Below are 19,143 nucleotides of genomic sequence, written 5' to 3'. Positions count from 1 at the left end.
TCTAACAGACAAACCTCTAAGCAAGGAGGTTTGGGAACCAGTAATCAATAAACTCCAGGGCAAAGTTAGGATATGGACAAGAAGATCTTTTAATGTAGCAGGAAGGCTAGTGATAACAAAAGGTGTCCTACAAACTGTTACCATCTTCATGTTATCAACTCTTCTTGCTCCTAAATGAGTTTTACAACTCATTCAAAATATCCAAAGGGACATTCTCTGGGGCAAAGGGGAAGAGAAAAAAAATGGGCTTTGGTTGCATGGGATAAGATCTGTAAACCTAAGAAACATGGAGGTCTGGGACTTCATGACCTTGAAACCCTAAGCAAAGTTTTAGGTGCAAAACTATGGTGGAGATGGTTAAAGGAATCGATAACCCCGTGGGCGAAGATTTGGAAATAGAAGTACATGAATAATTGGCATGAAAGAGATCACATTCGAATGTCTGGAATCATCAAGGGTTCCCACATCTGGAATAATGCCTGGGAGAATAGAGAAATTGTACATAAGCACAGTTTCTGGCAGATCAGAGATGGTAACCTAGCTTGGTTTTGGGAGGACAACTAGCAGCAGGAACCTAACATGTTAAGAGAAGAACTATATGATCTCAAGAATGACACTGATAGTAAAGGTCTACTCAGGGTAAGCAATTTTTGGGATCATGCAAGGAGAAAAGGAAAATGGAGAACCTGGAAGGATCTGACATAGAGTGAAGGGACCCCTTTGAAAGCCGAGGCTGATGCTCTTGCTGAGATATTGAAATAGAGAAATATTTTGACATCAACATTGTCTGACCAACTGAGATGGGGAAGAAACAACGAAGGAAACTTCAACCTCAAAGAAGCCAAGAGAGTGGCCCTTGGGCTCGACTTTCCTAACCCTGATAAGGCATGGAAGGAACTATGGCAGAGCCTACACTGGATGAAAATCAAACTGTTCATGTGGTTGGTGCAACATAAAAAAATCCTGACTTGGGAAAACCTTCGGAAAAGAGGTGTAGTCGGTCCATCTAGATTTCATTTGTGTGAATCACAAGAAGAAACTATGGATCACCTTCTCAACCTCTGCCATTTCACCTCTTCCTTGTGGAATTGGGTAGCTTCAGTCTTCAGACAAACGAATAAGGACAACATAAATACCACTGACACTTTGAAGAACTAGAGGAAAAACTTCTTAGATAATGAGATAATCAACAAAGCTTGGGCTCTGGTTCCAGGCTTTTTAATTTGGAATGGTTGGAAAAAAATTGGCTCATCCCTTAGCATCATAGCTTAGATCATTAGATAGCTCAGAGAGACTGTGGGAACACTCATAAAAAATCCCTCCGAAAACCCACCTCAAGGCTAGGATGCCCAAATACTACTGCATTTAAGGCATACAATAATGGAGAAGGGCTTCTAGCAACCTCCTCCCCCTAGTTTTTTGAAATTTAATATAGATGGTGCTTCTAAAGGAAATCCTGGGGTAGTTGGTTATAGTGGAGTCATAAGAGATGAGAAAGGTAACATAAAAGTTATCTTTCATAGTCATTTGGGGAAGGCAACTAACAATATGGTGGAGCTCATGGCCTTAGAGTAATGCTTGGAAATCTTGATGGAAACAAATTTACATAATGCTACAATTGAGGCTGATTCTGAACTGGTAATCAATTCAGTCAAGAAGATATGCAATGGTACTACACTAGAAAGAGTGTCGAAACACTGGAGGTTACTGTAGGTCTACCAACGCATACAATCACACCTAAGAACGCTGAGAACCCTCAATTTTGTTCATGTGTGAAGAACAACCAATAGATTAGTTAATCATCTGGCGAACAAAGGAGTAATTTGTTCAGGAAACAATCAAAGATATGACTGGATGATGATTCCAGTAGGGAAATTGCGTGAAGACTGTCTAAATCAGGCTACCGAAGATAGGGAGCACTTTCAAGGTGTGAGAAATAAGAAGAGAGAGGACCAATGGCATCAGCAGGTAGTCGACCAAGCCTAGGGAAGGAGTGAGTGATAGAATGCAGGTAGGTTAGCAGGAGGCAGAATTGTGCATTTCGGGCATAATTATGCAAGTAGGAAACCTTTTCAAATGGACCCAAAAGATTATAGAGCGGAACCTATTTACTCTTCAGGTCCAGAAGAAACCGTGAAGAGTGTACATGTAGATGAGATCGCCAAGTATTTCTTTCATGCCATGGATTTCAGGAGGTAAACAACATGTTTGTTATTGTTAACTCTCATTTCAAACCCAAAATTTTATTTTATGGTGACTTAATAACACTTCAGGTCCGTATGTTAGGCTAAAGCATGAGCAAGTTGGAGTCATCGCTTTTTAGCTCCCCCATCTTATGGATTTCAGGCGGAGAACTTGATCGAAGGTTAATTCTTCAATTGGACCCGAAATTGTTTAGGGCGGTTGCTTATAATTGATTTCGGGTCCGTATGTAGGAATATTATATGGACAAGGTTTCGTCCCGAAATCATTCATGGATGTTGGATCATATAGGGAAGAATCGAATGGTCTTCAAGTGGGGAAGATAAGCGAAGGTTAAATATGTGCTTAGGTAATGTAATGGGCCTTTAGATATTTGGGCCTGCCTTCATAGACTTATGGTTTTTATGTGGCTTGAGAGGGGATTCTCTCATCTTCTCCTTCTGGTTTGTTAAGCAAGTTTTGGTTCGTTGGATTTACTGAGCGACGCCCTGAGGGCAAATGGTTTTTGAGTTTCATTTTGTATTATTTGTACTCTTTGCACTCTTTGGAATTAGGTTTGGGATTCTGATATCCCAATTGTCTGTTTTTGTTTTATAGAACTAATGTTGTTGTGCTCGGCTATGTAAAAATAGTGTACAATATGTATTTTGTTTAAGTTTAATGGAAATTACCACTCTTAATTGATTTAAAAAAAATTATTTACCCTAGGGTTTATAATATTAATCATAGTGTTTATAATCCAAGGTTTTAACATTAATCCTAAGATTTATAATATTAATTGTATGGTTTATATTCCTATTGTTTAATATTAATCATATGCTTTAACGTTAATTCCTTGGGTTTATACTCCCTTTTTTTTAATATTAATCCATACAGTCTATAATCCCTTGGGTCTTTAATACTAATCCTTTTTGTTTATATTCTTAGGGTTTAATATTAATCATAGGGTATAATGTTATTCCCTTGGTTTTATAACTTATTGGGTTTTTAATATTAATCCCTTGGGTTTATTAATCAATTTGGTTTATAATATTTATATTAGAGATTATGTCCCATGGGTTTATAATATTAATCCATTGGTTTTGCGACAAACATTGTCCCATTATGAAAATTCACAATGGTCAACCACAGTCAATCATTGTGAACCATGGTCCAACATGAGATTGTGATAAATATTGTGTTAATATGAAAATGAATTGTGGTTAGCCATAGTGAATCATGGTCAGTCATGGTGAGCCATGACCAACCAAATGAGAGAATTAATACCTTTGATTTATTATTCCATTCGATTTATAATATTGATCCTAGGGTTTATAGTATTTATGATAGGGTTTATATTCTTAGGGCTTTATATTAAGGCTAGGGTTTCTAATATTAATTTTAGGGTTTATATTCTTATGGTTTAATATTAATCCTAGGGTATAAAGTCATTTCCTTCGATTTATAATAATTTTGGTTTGTTAATGTTAATGTGTTTGGTTTATTAATCCCTAGTGTTTATAAAATTAATCCTAATATTTATAACAGTGATGTTAGGTGTTAATGTTTATTCTACAATTTATAATATTTGTTTTAGGGTTATATCCATTGGGTTTACAATATTAATGACTTGGGTTTGTGACAAATATTGTATCATTATCAATATAAACTATGGCCAACCATGGTAAATCATGGTCAAGCATGGTCCAACGTGAAATTGTACAAACATTGTCTCAAAATGAAAATCAACCATGCTCAACCATGTCAACCATGGTCCAGCATCACATTGTGAAAAATATTGTCTCAGTATGAAAATAAAGGATGGTCAATCATGGTAAATCATTGTCAATTGTGGTCATTTGTGGTCGATGATCATCAATGACTTTTCGTTTAATTTTTATTTTAGGGTTTATAATATTTATCATAGGGTTTATATCCCTTTGGTATAAAATATTAATCCCTTATGTTTCTTACAAATGTTGTTTCAGTATGAAAATAAACCATGGTCAACCATGGTAAATAAAGGTTGACCATGCTCAATTATTGTCAAGCATGGTTCTGCATGACATTGTGACAAATATTGTCTCAATATGAAAGTTAGCCATTGTCAACCATGGTCAATCAATGTCATAGATTCTCAACCATGGTCAGTCGTGGTCATTGATGGTGAACCATGATTAAGCATCGTGAACCATGCTTTGTTATGTTAATTCCTTGGATTTTAAATATTAATCCCTTTAGTTTATCAATAAATTGGGTTTATAATTCTAGTCCCATTGGATAAATATTATAACCCTTTCTTATAATCCTTTGGTTTTATGACATTACTACCTTGGCTATATTAGTCCCTTTCTATTTATAGTATTAATCCCCTTGGTTTATAATATTGATCATAAGATTTGTAATATTAATGTTAGGGTTTATATTGCTAAGTTTTAATATTAATTCTAGGGTTTAATGTTATTAGCTTGGGTTTACAATGCCTTGAGTTCTTAATATTAATCCAATGGATTTATTATCATTAGGTTTATAATATTCATCCTAGAGTTTATAATATTAATCCTAGGGTTTATATTTATATTGTTTAATATTAAGCAGAGGGCTTATAGTATTAATGTTAGGGATTGTATTACTATGGTTTAATATTAACCCTAAGGTTTAATGTTGAATTCCTTGGATCTATAATCCCTTAAATTTTTAATATTAAGCCCTTTGGTTCATAGTCCCTTAATATTAATCATTTTTTAAATTTTTCATAGGATTTAATATCAATTGTAGGGTATATAATCCTATGGTTTAATATTTATCCTAGGGTTAAATGATTTTCTCTTTGGTTTGTAATATGTTGGGTTTTTAATATTAATCCTTTGGGTTTATTAATACCTTAGCTTTATGATATTATTTCTAAGGCTTATAGTATTAATGTAAGGGCTTAATGTTTATTACGCGGTTTATATATTGAGCTTAGGGTTTATATACCTTGGTTTTATAATATTAATCCCTTGGCTTTGTGACAATTATTAAAAATCAATGATGGTTAGCCATGTTCAATCATCGTAAACCATGGTCGAGCATGACATTGTTACAAAGATGGTTCCAATATGAAAATCAATCATGGTCGTCAACCATGCTCAATCATGGTCAATCATGGTCAACCATGGTCAGCCATGATCCATCATCATATTGTGACAAATATTGTCTCAATATTAAAATCAACCATGGTCAATCATGTTTAACCATGGGAGATCATGGTCAATGATGATCAACTATGGTTAATCACGCTCAACCATGGCCCAACATCGCATTCTCACAAAGGTTGTCTCAATATGAAAATCAGTCTGGCAATTATTGTCACAATATTACATTAGATTGGAATGTATTCAATCTCGCATTGTTGCATTACAAAACTTAGGTTTAATACTTAGTTTTATAATAATAGTTCGTTTTAGGATTGAGTTTATAATATTAAATTTTAATATAGGTTTCGTTATTTATAATATTGGCTTTCATATTAATATTATTATTAGGTTTAATTTATAATATTAATATTAGGTTATTAGTAATAATAATATTAGGTTTATAATATTAGTTTAATATTATTCTAAATATTATCGTCAACTGTGCCAACCATGGAAAATCATGGTAAACCAAGGTCATAATTCTCTACCATGGTAAATCATGATCAACCACGGTCAATCATGGACCAACCATGGTTTCTAGCATTAATCTTATGGTATATATCATATCTTATTCCATTGAGTTTATAATCCCCTGTGTTATATTATAATTATTTTAGTTAAAATTATTGCTATTGTTATATTTATAATAATTATTATTATTTAAATTATTATTATTATTATTATTAGAATATTTATTTTAATTATCTATTTATTAATATTAATATCAATATGTCTAGTCCAGTAGTGCAACTGGTTGAGAAAGGGTTTCTTTAGAAGGGCTATCTATCTTCAAACTTCACTCGGCTTCTAAGCATGAACTTTGAGCATAGACATCTGACATATGAAAAAAAACTATTAACATTAATATTGATATTAATGTTAAACTCATAACATTGACGCCTATTAGTATATATCAACAAAATTTATAATGTGCTTGTGATTGATATATCTCTATTAGCATATATCAACTAAATTTATCAATGTTGTTGCACTTGTAATATCAAATTTAAAGCCGATATATTAGGGAAATTATATAAGAACTATTAAAAATAAGTGTAAGGGATTTATATTAAGTCGACTCTTCTTGTGACCACAATGTTATTTGAGAAATTAAAAAACTAAAAAATATTATTGAAATCAATACAAAAAATAACATTGAGAATTGCATATTAAGAATATAAATAACATAAATAATGTGATATACTTTTATAAATTCATAACATTGGATGCTCAAATTAAATAGAGATCATGAAGACATTTGCAATAAATTGAAATTATTATAATTAAAAATAAAAAACTATAAAATGAAATTAGAAATTAGAAATTCTCTTAGATCTGTTAAGGACCTTATAGACCCTAAAGACATCAAAGGAATTGATTCAATACCATGCTCTTGTGGGATTCCCTACATTGGGGAGACTAGCCAGTCTATTGAACGAAGAAGCCAAGATCATGTAGCAAACATTAGGCACAACATGTCTTGCTCATGAGCTCTTGTTGATCATGCAGAGAAATATAAACCCCATGTCTTCATTGAGGATACAAAGGTCACTGCTAGGGTCGATCACATCCACCATAGGAAGATAAGATATGCTATTGAGACTAAGAAACATGCAATCAATCTCAATATGGATGATGGTTGGATATTAAGTAAGAGATGGATTGCAACTCTTTTTTCCTGATTCCCCCCAGTTACATCCTTTCGTTTTGTTTCTTTTTTTTTGGATATTTATTTTAATAATTATTGATTTATATTATTTGTATTTATTTATTTTTGTTTTTTTATATATTTTATATTTTTCCTTATTTATTTTTTCTAAATACTTAAACTTTTTAAATCATTTGAATTTTCTTATTTTGATATAAAATAAAATAAAAGTTAATTTCTTAATTAATAAGAATATTAATCTTATGTTTTGACCCCTTATGATTTTATTGACTCTATAAATAATTAATTTCATGCATACATATATATATAAACAAATAACTACTAATTTATAATAGCTAGTCTATAACTTAACATTAATAAATATTATTTTAATTAATTCAATAACTAATTCATAATGGCTAACTCTGGACCCTGATGCATCCTCACTATTTATTCATTAGGATTAATGGATTTTTTCACCTTTGTCCTGAAGATGAACCACAATAGTTGGTTTGAAATGTAGACCAAATCTTAATGATGTGATTTATCCGAAATACATTCTCATTTACAATATGGTTCATGAAAGCCTCAGATATAATAAAACAAATTGTCAAAATAAAAATAAATTTAATCAAAATATTCTTTTTAAAACTATGTTATTGTGTCGAGAGGCATGCTATAGCTCACTATATCGTAGATGTGTAGATGTAACGTAAGTAAGTAAATAATTTTAAATGTCATCTCATTGAAAAATAATAAAAGGTTAAAAGTCGTATGGGGATGAGTGTAAACATTTACAATGGATTTTCTCCCACACTTTACAATGATATTATTAAGTTTTAAATAGGCTTTGTTATGATATCACGGGCCAATACGATGGATTTTCAATACCACATGTCCGAAAAACATAACTTATTTCACAATCAAAATATTTGATAACAATACCCGGATGCGGGTGTTAATAAATGTTATTTATGAGGGGCCGCACAGAGCAGGCAGCTGGCCCTGCACCTGGCTGGCGGACGACCCCCATAGCATGCGCCTCGGGCTGGCGGACAACTTCAAAGGCACGCGAATTTAATCTTTTGCAGAACGGTATGTTGGTCACACAATTCAGCATTTATGAGCGCCTGGTTCAAGAGCTTTTGTGTAAGGTTTTATGTATGGATTCATATCTAATTCACGCCATTGTCACTGGTTCGTTTCACCTCCGCTCGGGGTTCTTCCCGCACCCTTGCCTGGCTCAACTTGTTTGGAAGCTCGCCTGGTTAACTGGTGTTGTTGGGCTCCTCTGCGCTCAGATTCTCTCCCGTCAGCTCCGCCTTCTTCCCTTTCTCAGTCGGCCTGTCATTCAAAGTATGCCTCGCCGTCGAGGAGTCCCGCGCAGAGGAAGTAACACTGGGAACAGAGGAAGAACCTCTCGGCCTGCTCCGCAGAATGTCATACCCATTGCGTCGGCCTCCCCTTCATCTCTGCCCCCGGGTCAAGCTGGGCCTCTTCCGCACAATTCATTTCAGACTACCAGGTTCACCTTCCACAGTAGGCTCAACAGGCCTGTATTGACTGCCAGCATCACAGTCATTCTCGCTGAGGAAGAGAGTAATCCTACCAGCTCGGCTCACACTACTTCCTCTCAATCTCAGGAAGATAGTGTCCTTCAAGGGGAAAGGGCCGGGGTGGTGTCTAACGCTGACAATATGCAGGATGACACCCCTGTTTCTGAAGCGCCTCTGCATCCGGCCGACTCAACACAGAACGAGATTCTGGCCTGTGGACCGTCTCATCGTGCAGGCTGCATTCTCAACCTGGTGACTACTCCTGAAGGCGGCATTGAAGGAAATGATGACAATGGCTTCGTCACCTGGGTCGCTTCGTCTAGCCAGGTGGATAAGGACATGCCTGACTCTCCGCAGCATGCAGACTAAGGCCGGTTCATCACCGACGGGTGGCACTCTTGCCTTTGCTCTGTGTAGTTTTTGCTATGTGTCTTCGTTTCTAAGTCTCTGGTCCTGTGTCTGGTTTATGTTCTTGTTTAAGCTCGTGGCGCTAGCCAACCTGCTCTCTGTTTGCAGTTACAACTATGGGTTTGATGGGTACCATTTTGTCTTTTTGTTCATGGCGGGCATGATAGCATGCGTCTTAGTAAAATCTCTAAAGATGTTAGCTATGTCATGTTAGAATCAGAACAGAAATATTTCAGGGGGTCATGGTCTAACACAAAATCTTTTGAAGTCTGTAATTTGAAAACAGCAGAAAGCATGAAATGTATGTCTCTGAATCTCTGGCTGAGGGCTGGCATCTGCCCCCTCTGAGGTCTCGACCTCCTTGTACATAAATTTTCTCTTTTTTAATAGAATTAGTATTTACGTAGAAAAAAATAAATAAATTTGATAACAATATTTACCCAAACTTTCTCATTGATAATATCAACTTGTAAATAGGCTTTGTTACACTACGATGGGCCATCATGTGACTTACCAAAAGTACATACGGAAAAAGTGTAACTTATTTCACAATCAAAATATTTTATACCAATATGATAAGATTCTTTACCATGGATATTATTATTTAAATATATTTTGTTATAATAGCATGGCCTAATACCATGACTTATAAATATGACATGCACAAAAACCATAACTTATTTCACAATCAAAATATTTTATAAACATTTTATTTTAATTTATTTTATAATATTTTTTATTAAATTGAAAAGGAAAAAGGTTATAATTACTTTTGTGATATATCACTCTCCTCATGACTACTAAAAATATTCCCATAGAAATTAAATCAAGGTCTTGATAAAATTATAAATGACAATACTTTTATATATAAATATGTGAAACTTTATATAAATAATATTATTGATAACAAATGAGAGAAAGCAAAGTGACTAACAATAATAGACGAAATATAGTGCACGATTCTTTTAATTTTTTCATTATTTTATTGTCTTTGGCATGATTGATCCAAAATATAGATTTAGTAGTTTACAACCAATTGAATTTTTTTAATTTATACACTTTCTTAAACACAATATAGTAGGATCAAATTTAAGAGAGAGAGGGGGGTTGAGATAGAGGAAGGGGGATCCTTGGGAAAAATACTAGGTGGGGGGGTGGGGGGGGGGGGGGGGGTTGTGTTTAGTGAATCAGTGTTTTCAAATCATTATACTTTTCAAGCTCATATCCTTATTTATGTATGCGACTTTACAGAAGGGAACCCGCGTGTGTACGCGACCGTTACTAAGACAATTAGTGTATATCAAGTAAGCTTATTTTTTTGTTAATTCATCTTCTTTTTATCTTGATCAAGTGCATCAGTACTTCATTAAACATTAAATAAATAGTAACTATGTGAAGTAAGGACAAAATAAACCATCACAGATAAGAAACACATATGAACACCACAATTAAAGTGAAAACCCAATATCGGAAAAGAACCTAATGTTGTCATTTTTGTCTTCTTTATAATATAAATAAATATTTTTACAACCTTGTACTGATTTAGACTCATACTAGTACACATGCGTCCACATACAGAAGCCTACAACGTTCACTCTCTCTCCAGAACCTACTAGAAGGGAGCTCTAACCCCCTGAATCTTGTATTGGTGTAAACTCATACCAATATTTAGGGACCCACTTGCAAAAGGAAACAACCTTCACTCATTCTCTAGCTCAAACCCCCTAATCTCATTTACTAGCTACCATTGGAAGGAAGATTCAACTCCGTCATTGAAGGCTACAACCTTCAACACCTCTGGGGACCACGTTTCATCAATTTTTTAGACTCGACCCATTACCAAAATTTAAGCCTAGAACCAAATTTCAAAACTGAAATGCTCATCACTGTAACCCAATCGTTAGCCTCTCACCCAACTGAATCAATCAATAATTGAAACTGAATCAACTCAATCAACCATAACTCAACCAATCAACTGAAACCCAAACTTAAACAACCTGAAATGTAAGCTCACTATAAAAGAATACCAATCAATATAATGCATATCACAAAAACCATATTGTGTTATTGCAAACCATGATTAACAATATGTAAAAATATATACACTACTTTACAGTAGTAAACCTGTGTTTGTACGTGCTTTCCATGAAGCATACCCTCATAGAGATCTCAAATCACTGAATTTTTAACCATTGTCATTCTGAAATAAATATTGAATCATACTTAGATCTACTGCATAAATATGAAACAACCATAGACCCTTCACTGAAATTCAATGACAAACAATAATTATCTTCAACATACTTCAATCAGTTATTTCATAATAAAATCTTCATTTATAGACAATAGAAGTACAGTAACACTAAATAAACTAATTATACGAAATCCCTACTTTATGTACGCACTTTCCGTAAAACATATCCGTGTGTATATGCACTTTTTAGGAGAAAAACACGTGTGTATGTGACTTACTAGTATCACACTCTACGTGTGTATATGCCTTGTAAGCTATAAATCCACATACATATCTCCAATTTCAGAATCAAACCTTTTCTTCAACGCAAAATTCCAAACATACCCAGATCTCAGCATACAAAGAAAAATCATGTGTGAAGATGCTATCAACACAGATCAAATCACCTGATAATAAATAATGTCATCTTAGATCTATTGGATTTGATCCATCATCAAATTCCTAGGTGCATAATTAATTTTAGGTCAAGCAAAACATTAATAGCCCTACATGCATATTTTCTCTAGAGCATACTATTCATAATATTTTCATCACTTGCTCACCTTCTGTCACTTTTATCTTTATCCCCTTATATAACTTATCCCTTATCCAATACCATCGATTAAAACAATACTCCAGTTGATGCTTTTCTTAGATGGGATCAAAACATCCATTACTAGGCTCAATACCACAAGGAAATACCATGGTAAGGATCCTTAGTATTTAGAATACAATGGTGTGGAAAATGTATGCACCTTTTCTTCTTCATACTCATGTGTGTACGTGGATTTGCTTGATAGAAACGATGTATACTTCTTGAAAATTCAATTTTATCTTCCTCTAGCTTTGAACTACTATGCCTTTTGTCGAAAAACTCTATCAAATCTATAGACACATCATGTTTACATATTCACCAAGTAGGTTGCCATCAAAGGACAACTCATCAAGTGGGTTTTCATCAAGTATAACTCAGCAGGTAGGTTTCCATAAAGGACAACACATAATTCATAATGCCAACAATCTTCCCTTTTGGACTTGATAGAAACCACTTTGGTGTTTGGTCATCACAACCCATAGAACCTATAGATACATCTAAAACACATCAAGCCAATCACGGAGCTTTTCAAACATCAAAACACCAAGTTACTCTATGCCTTTGATATGAAGGGCAAAGGGCTAACCAAGGAAATTTTTAACAATAGAAATTTTTCTTGAAGTTTAGAAACATTGAGGAATCTCACTAGCCCCTAATATGCAAACTATAAATGGTTTGTTGATGTCGATGTAAAATTTTTCAAATTTTTAATGATTTTATATAGAATCTCTATAACATTTTGGTGAGCTCAAAGGCAAAATACTTTTAAACTATAAAATTTATGTGAATTGTTTTCAGAAAAAATGGAAATTGGTGAATCGTGTTTTTGGTAAAATCATGGAAAAATAGCCCAGTTACGCATATTAGCCCCTAATTTTTTCCTTGGGGCTTACCAATGTTGAATGAAGGCTTTCGTAGATCTGAACTACTGAGTATGAACAAGGACCATTCTCCCCCTGAGCACTTGCTGAAATTTTTGAAGGATGTACAATGAAGTACATGACTCTATGACTCATATGACTTGTCCTATCACTAAGGACTGAAACTTGCATCAACTACGCAATCAAAGTGGGTTTACACACTTGAAATCATTATTACATCAACTTCCTAAGCACAATAGGGTTACAAATTAGATCACATCTCTAAAAGGACTCAATCATAGTCCATATATGACTGAATTTTACAATGAGTACATCATAGGTATTTACATGACCTTTACATCAAATAATATATATGAAATTCACAACCAAGACATAGAATACCTCTACAAAACCATGATAGTCATCAACAACTATCATACACCATATATGATTTGCACCAAAAGCATCTGTCAACAGTACCAAGAACAACCACCTGTATATTTCCATCATCAATTTGCAAGATAAGACAATGTAGCTTCAATATCATCAACCTCTGATCAAGTATGCATCATAGATATCTTCTACAAATTTATCTGCTTGACCTCATCAAGGCCAACTTGCTCTTTTCCCTTAGTAGAAAAAAACTTAATCCATGTTCATCAAAGCATATATTTTCATGAATCAACCAAGCATATGTCATGTCTCCAAGCATTAATAACCATATCTTCACAAAAATAATCACATCATATCATGTACATGTGTAAGCACAATAATCACCATCCATGTCAACGACATCATCATAAAATTCTCATAGCAATAATTGCATTCGCTTTCCACAACAATCCCCAACATATCAAACATGTATCATTACTAGCGAGTTTTCTAACATCCCATATCTGATAAGCATCAACCATGATTTAGAAATTCATGCATCAATCAACATATATGAGAACCAAGCATTTCATCATAAAGTAATATAGGGAGAAATATCATCATTCCTTGAGACTAAGTATGCTATGTCTTCATTAAACCTGTGGTAACACCATTCTCTTGGCGCATTTTCTTCATTCAAGATGAATTATCACACCAAAATGCAACTTAAGTAATCATTCATAAGATACTTATCTGTAATTCATCCATCATAGATATAGTAGTATATATCTAGCTTCTCATCAATGGGAAAAGAAAACCATGAGCTGATCATCATTTGTCAAAGTTTGTTAGTAACTCATCTAATCAAAAGAAACAATATACCATGTGAGAGCCAAGCACTATATGAATCATCATCCTTAACTGCACCATATGAAAATTATGTATCTTTGAAGGCAAAATGACAACATCATAAAAGTAATGAGTGACACTCATCATCAGATAGTTATTTTGTATAGTAAATCTTTGTTTATCTCCTTGAGATTATGAAGATTACCATGTAATAAACATAACATATGTACCATATGCATCTTCAAAATAATCACCCATAATTTCCTAATAGGGAATCTATGACCACAACATAGCATGATGCAACATTTGAAAACTTCAACAACATAAGCATCGTCACCATTACTAAGCATCTAAGGAAGACATAATGCCAACAATGAATTATAGAAATTTCTTTTGCTGAACCTGTGCCAATTGATCACTGTTAGATATCATCACATCAACTCATCCATCAGTTAGGACATCAAAGTATCCTCATCAACTTGTGATCAATCAAGGTATCAAAAACTTATAGAGATCAAAAGAACTTCTAAATAACATCAATAAACTGTAAGCATTAACCATCAGAATAGAAAAGCCAAACAATAATTGACTGAAGCATATCAGACCCTTTTCTTGAGTCTTTTCCACTATTTCTTCATCATACCAAAATACACACGACTGCTCAATTTAGAACTTGCATATACACCTGACATTTCTTTATAGGATCTACATACAGAAAGTGAAATACTAGAATTTCACACCTTCAGCTCCCCGTGAGTCTATTCTTTCTGTATGTGTTTACTTTTACTACAATAGAGGCACTTTCAGTAGAATAAGAAACATGAAAATAGAAAACAAGAATAGGAATCATCATCAGACAAAACATGTATTACTCCCCCTAAGATTATACACCACTGATTCTGAGGACCTAATAGTTATCTTATGTTTTCATGAGGTCAAATACCTCTCACCACTTATGCAGTCATTGATAGAAATATTCATTTAATAATAATGGACTGCAATAGGCACCATAATCTTTTACTCTAAGTGTGAATCTTTCTCATTTCTATGAGAATTATCTTCTTCAAACACATATATTTTCTCTCCATTTCTATATCCTCTTTATATGATTTTTCCAGTTACTTCATTCATAACCTTAGATTTGGTTCATGTAAACACAATTATATTTCCATTTTCTACTGTTTGACCTACACTTAGAATATTCTACTATAATTGTTGAAGTAATGGAGCATCAATTGCTACTCTAGTTTTATTAATTATGGGTTTACCTTGTCCCAATACTTTTACTAAAAAATTAGTTCCACGAAAAACATTAGCATGTTGGTTGTTCCTGAGAGATTCCACTTTACTCTTATCTCCAGTCATGTGATGAGAACATCCACTATCTATGTACCATTCATCTTCATCTTCAAATAAGCATAGCACAAGACAACACCTTATATGTTCTCATTTTTATTGCTTATTATTAGAAAATTTGGTGGATCCATATTTTTCAAGTCTTCTGACATTAATTTTCTTATTTGGTTTCTTACAATGTTGTCTGCAATGATCCATAGACTTGTTCCTGCATTTTTTCGCTACATGCCCAAACCTGTTAGAAGCATGACATATTATATGTTTCATATTCCTTATATTGCAATCAATGTCTTTGGGACCAAACATATTGCAAGAAAATCAATATCCCCTAAAGCACCTAGAAGTTGATGATCTTTCTGTGAGGTGGTTATTAGCTTGAAACATTCTACTTTTTCAATTGACTGCAACGTGTCCATAACTATGACATATAGAACATTCAACATTATTGATCATAGGAGAAAATCGACTAACACTTCTATAGTTAGGAGTAAATGATTTCCTTTGAAGATTTTATTTCCTTGGTTGTTTATGAGGTTAACTTCTTATCCCTTTGGTGAGCATTTAAGATTTTTCAGTAGAAATTATTGCCTAAGCTTGTGAACTAGATTCTCCTTCAATAGTTTCATGAAAACCAAGACAATAGTTGGTGGTAGGAGACCTTTGACTACTAATAATATTATCCAAAATCTTAGTACTATCTTGAAATCACAAATGCTTATCTTTTTCTTCTAATTTACCATATAGGATATTTACCTCAACCTGATATTGCTTTTTCTTTTCTAGATACTACTTCTTCATAATTTATTTACCCTTTTTTCCTTCCTCCATTTGTTGTTTTAATTTGAGAATCTCTTCTTTCAGCCCATTATTTTGTTATTTAAATGCTTCAAGTAGTTCTTCATCCTACGTATCTGATTTTTCAAGATCTTCTCTTAGAGAGATGACCTCAACTTCAAGACCTTCACAATATTGGTTAGATACCATACCAGCATGATCCTTGTTATCATAATCCTACAACTTATTGTTAGTATTAACAATATTTTTCAAAGCAAGCTCAAGTTTTGTTCTAAGATAAAAAAACAAAAATCTTTTAACTATCTTCTTTTGAATGAACAACTTCGTATATCATATTGGATGCATTATTAGATATAAGATTAGCTAATAAATATTCTTTTGGGACTTATTCATGTATTTCTTGTAGCTTATCCCACACTTGCTTTATAGTAGTATAATGCATAACCTTATTCAATATTGAATCAGATATGCAACAAAAGCTATTACTCAAAACCTTCCTATTATTTTTCACTTCCATGTTTGATGGAGGAAACTTGGTGTAACCATTACACACTAGATTCGAGACATTGAGATTAATTACATTATACTTCATATTTTCTTTCCAATGTTGATAGTTATATTTTCTTGGCTTAGGCATGCCTGTATTGTCCACTAATTCTAACTTGCCTTCATTTTCCGCCTCAAGAGACATCATTTTTGAATATTTTTTCTCTTTAGAGTGCTTACTTTGACTTTTACCCACAAGTGAAAGCTTAGTGGCTTCACTATCATAATCACTACCATTGTTGCATAGACAAAAAAATGGATCACATTTTGAACAGAAATTCATATGTGATGACACTTCTTCTTCTTCATTCTTGATCAATAGAAAGCGGTGTGCTGCCAAAATTGAATATTTTCTAAAATCTATAATTGTCAATGTATCTAATATATCCTTGTTAAATTTTTATGAATCACTTCTTCAGAAATATTCTTGTTTCCCATCATATTTACAGATCTTCTTCAAGTGATCAAGCTTCTTCTGAAGGACCTGCTCTCATACCAATTGTTGGGAAAAATAATAAGGGAGGGGGTGGGCGTGAATTATTATTTTCAAATCACTAAATTTTTTAGATTCATATCCTTATTGTTTTTTGTGACTTTGCTAAAGGGAACCCATGTGTGTACATGACTCTTATTAAGACAACTAGCGTCTATCCAGTAAACTTATTTTTATGCTAATTTATCTTCTGTTTATCTTGATCCAGTGCATCAGTACTTTTTTAAACATTAAATAGGTAGTAACTATGTGAAGTGAGAACAAAATAAACCATCACACATAAGGAGCACACATGAACACCAGGATTTAAGGTGGAAAACTAATGTGGGAAAAAACCACATGCTACTATCGTCTTTGTCTTCTTTTTAATATAAAGAAAAACTTTTACACTCTTGTACTAACGCAAACATATCAATATGCAGGCACCCACTTGCAGAAGGTTGCAACCTTCGCTCATTCTCTAGCACATACTGGAATGGAGCTCCAACCCCTTGAATCTTGTGATGGTATAAACTCATACCAGTATGTAGGCACCCACCTGCAGAAGGATATAACCTTTGCTTGTTCTATAAATCCTATTGGAAGGGAGCTCCAACCCCCTAATTTATTTTAGCATCTACCAATGGAAGGAAGTTTCATCTCCCTAACTGAGGGCTCCATCCTTCAACACATCTCATGATCACGTTTCATAAATTTTCATACTGGATCCACACGCTACAAAACATTACAACTTGTATGACACGTTTCATAAAATTTTAGAATAGACCCGCTACAAACATTTAAGCCTAAAACCAAATATCAAAACTGAAACATTGATCATTGTAACTCAATCATCAACCTTTGATCTAGTTGAACCAACCAATCACTGAAACTGAGTCAACTGAATCAACCAAAACTCAACCAATCAAGTGAAACTGAAACATAAACAACTAGAATAGTTAGATCATTGTAACCAAAATACTAATCAACATACTCCACATCACAGAGAATAAATCATGTTACTGCAAACCATTACCAACCATATGCCAAAATATATACGCCATTTTATAATAACAAACCCCATGTGTATGCATTTTCCATGGAGCATACCCACGTACAGATCTCAAATCACTGAATTCTAAATCGTTGTCATTCTAAAATAAATATTGAATCATACTTAGATTTGCTACATCATTCTAAAACAACCAAAAACCCTTTACCAAACTTCAATCAGAAACAACAGGTATCTTCAACATACTTCAATCATCTATTTCATAATCAAAAGATCATTGTTTAAGCCAAGATGATCAAGAAAATATCTTCATGTATACATGTTTTTTGAGAGATAACCCCAATGTACGCAACTTACCAGTATCACACTCTGCATGTGTATGTGCCTTGCAGGCTATAAAACCCACACACAAATATGTAATTTCATAATCAAACCTTCGTTGCAACACAAAGCTTCAGACATACCCTGATCTCAGCTTACACAGAAAAATCACGTGTGAAGACACTATCAACACAGATCAAACCACCTAATAACCAATATTGGCATCTCAGATCTATTAGATCTGATCCATCATCAAATTCCTGCATCCATAGTTTTGATCAACCTAAACATCAATAGACCATTACATGCATATTTACTTCAAATCTAACTACTCATAAGGTTTTCATCGCTTGCACACCTTCTTTCACTTTGATATTTATACCCTTATGTAACTTAGCCCTTATCCAATACCACAGGTCAAAAGCATACTCTAGCTAATGGTTTTATTAGACGTGATCAAAATATCCGTTATTAGGCTCAATACCATAGGACAATATCATGGTTAGGATCGTTGGTATTTAGAATACCATGGTGTAGAGACTATACACACCTTTGCTTCTTCATACTCACATGTGTATGCGACTTTGCTTAGTAGAACCCACATATACTTCTTGAAAATTCAACATTATCATTCCTCTACCTCTGAACTACTATGCCTTTGTCAAAACACTCTGTGACATCTATAAACACGTCCAATTTACATCTTCATCAAGTAGGTTCATGAAAGGACAACTCATGAAGTAGGTTATCATCAAGGACC

Source organism: Pinus tabuliformis, chromosome 7, assembly GCF_031772625.1.
Source record: "Pinus tabuliformis cultivar Carrire ecotype Pingquan chromosome 7, CPIR1, whole genome shotgun sequence".
Lineage (NCBI taxonomy): Eukaryota > Viridiplantae > Streptophyta > Pinopsida > Pinales > Pinaceae > Pinus > Pinus tabuliformis.
Note: the sequence above shows the minus strand (reverse complement) of the source record.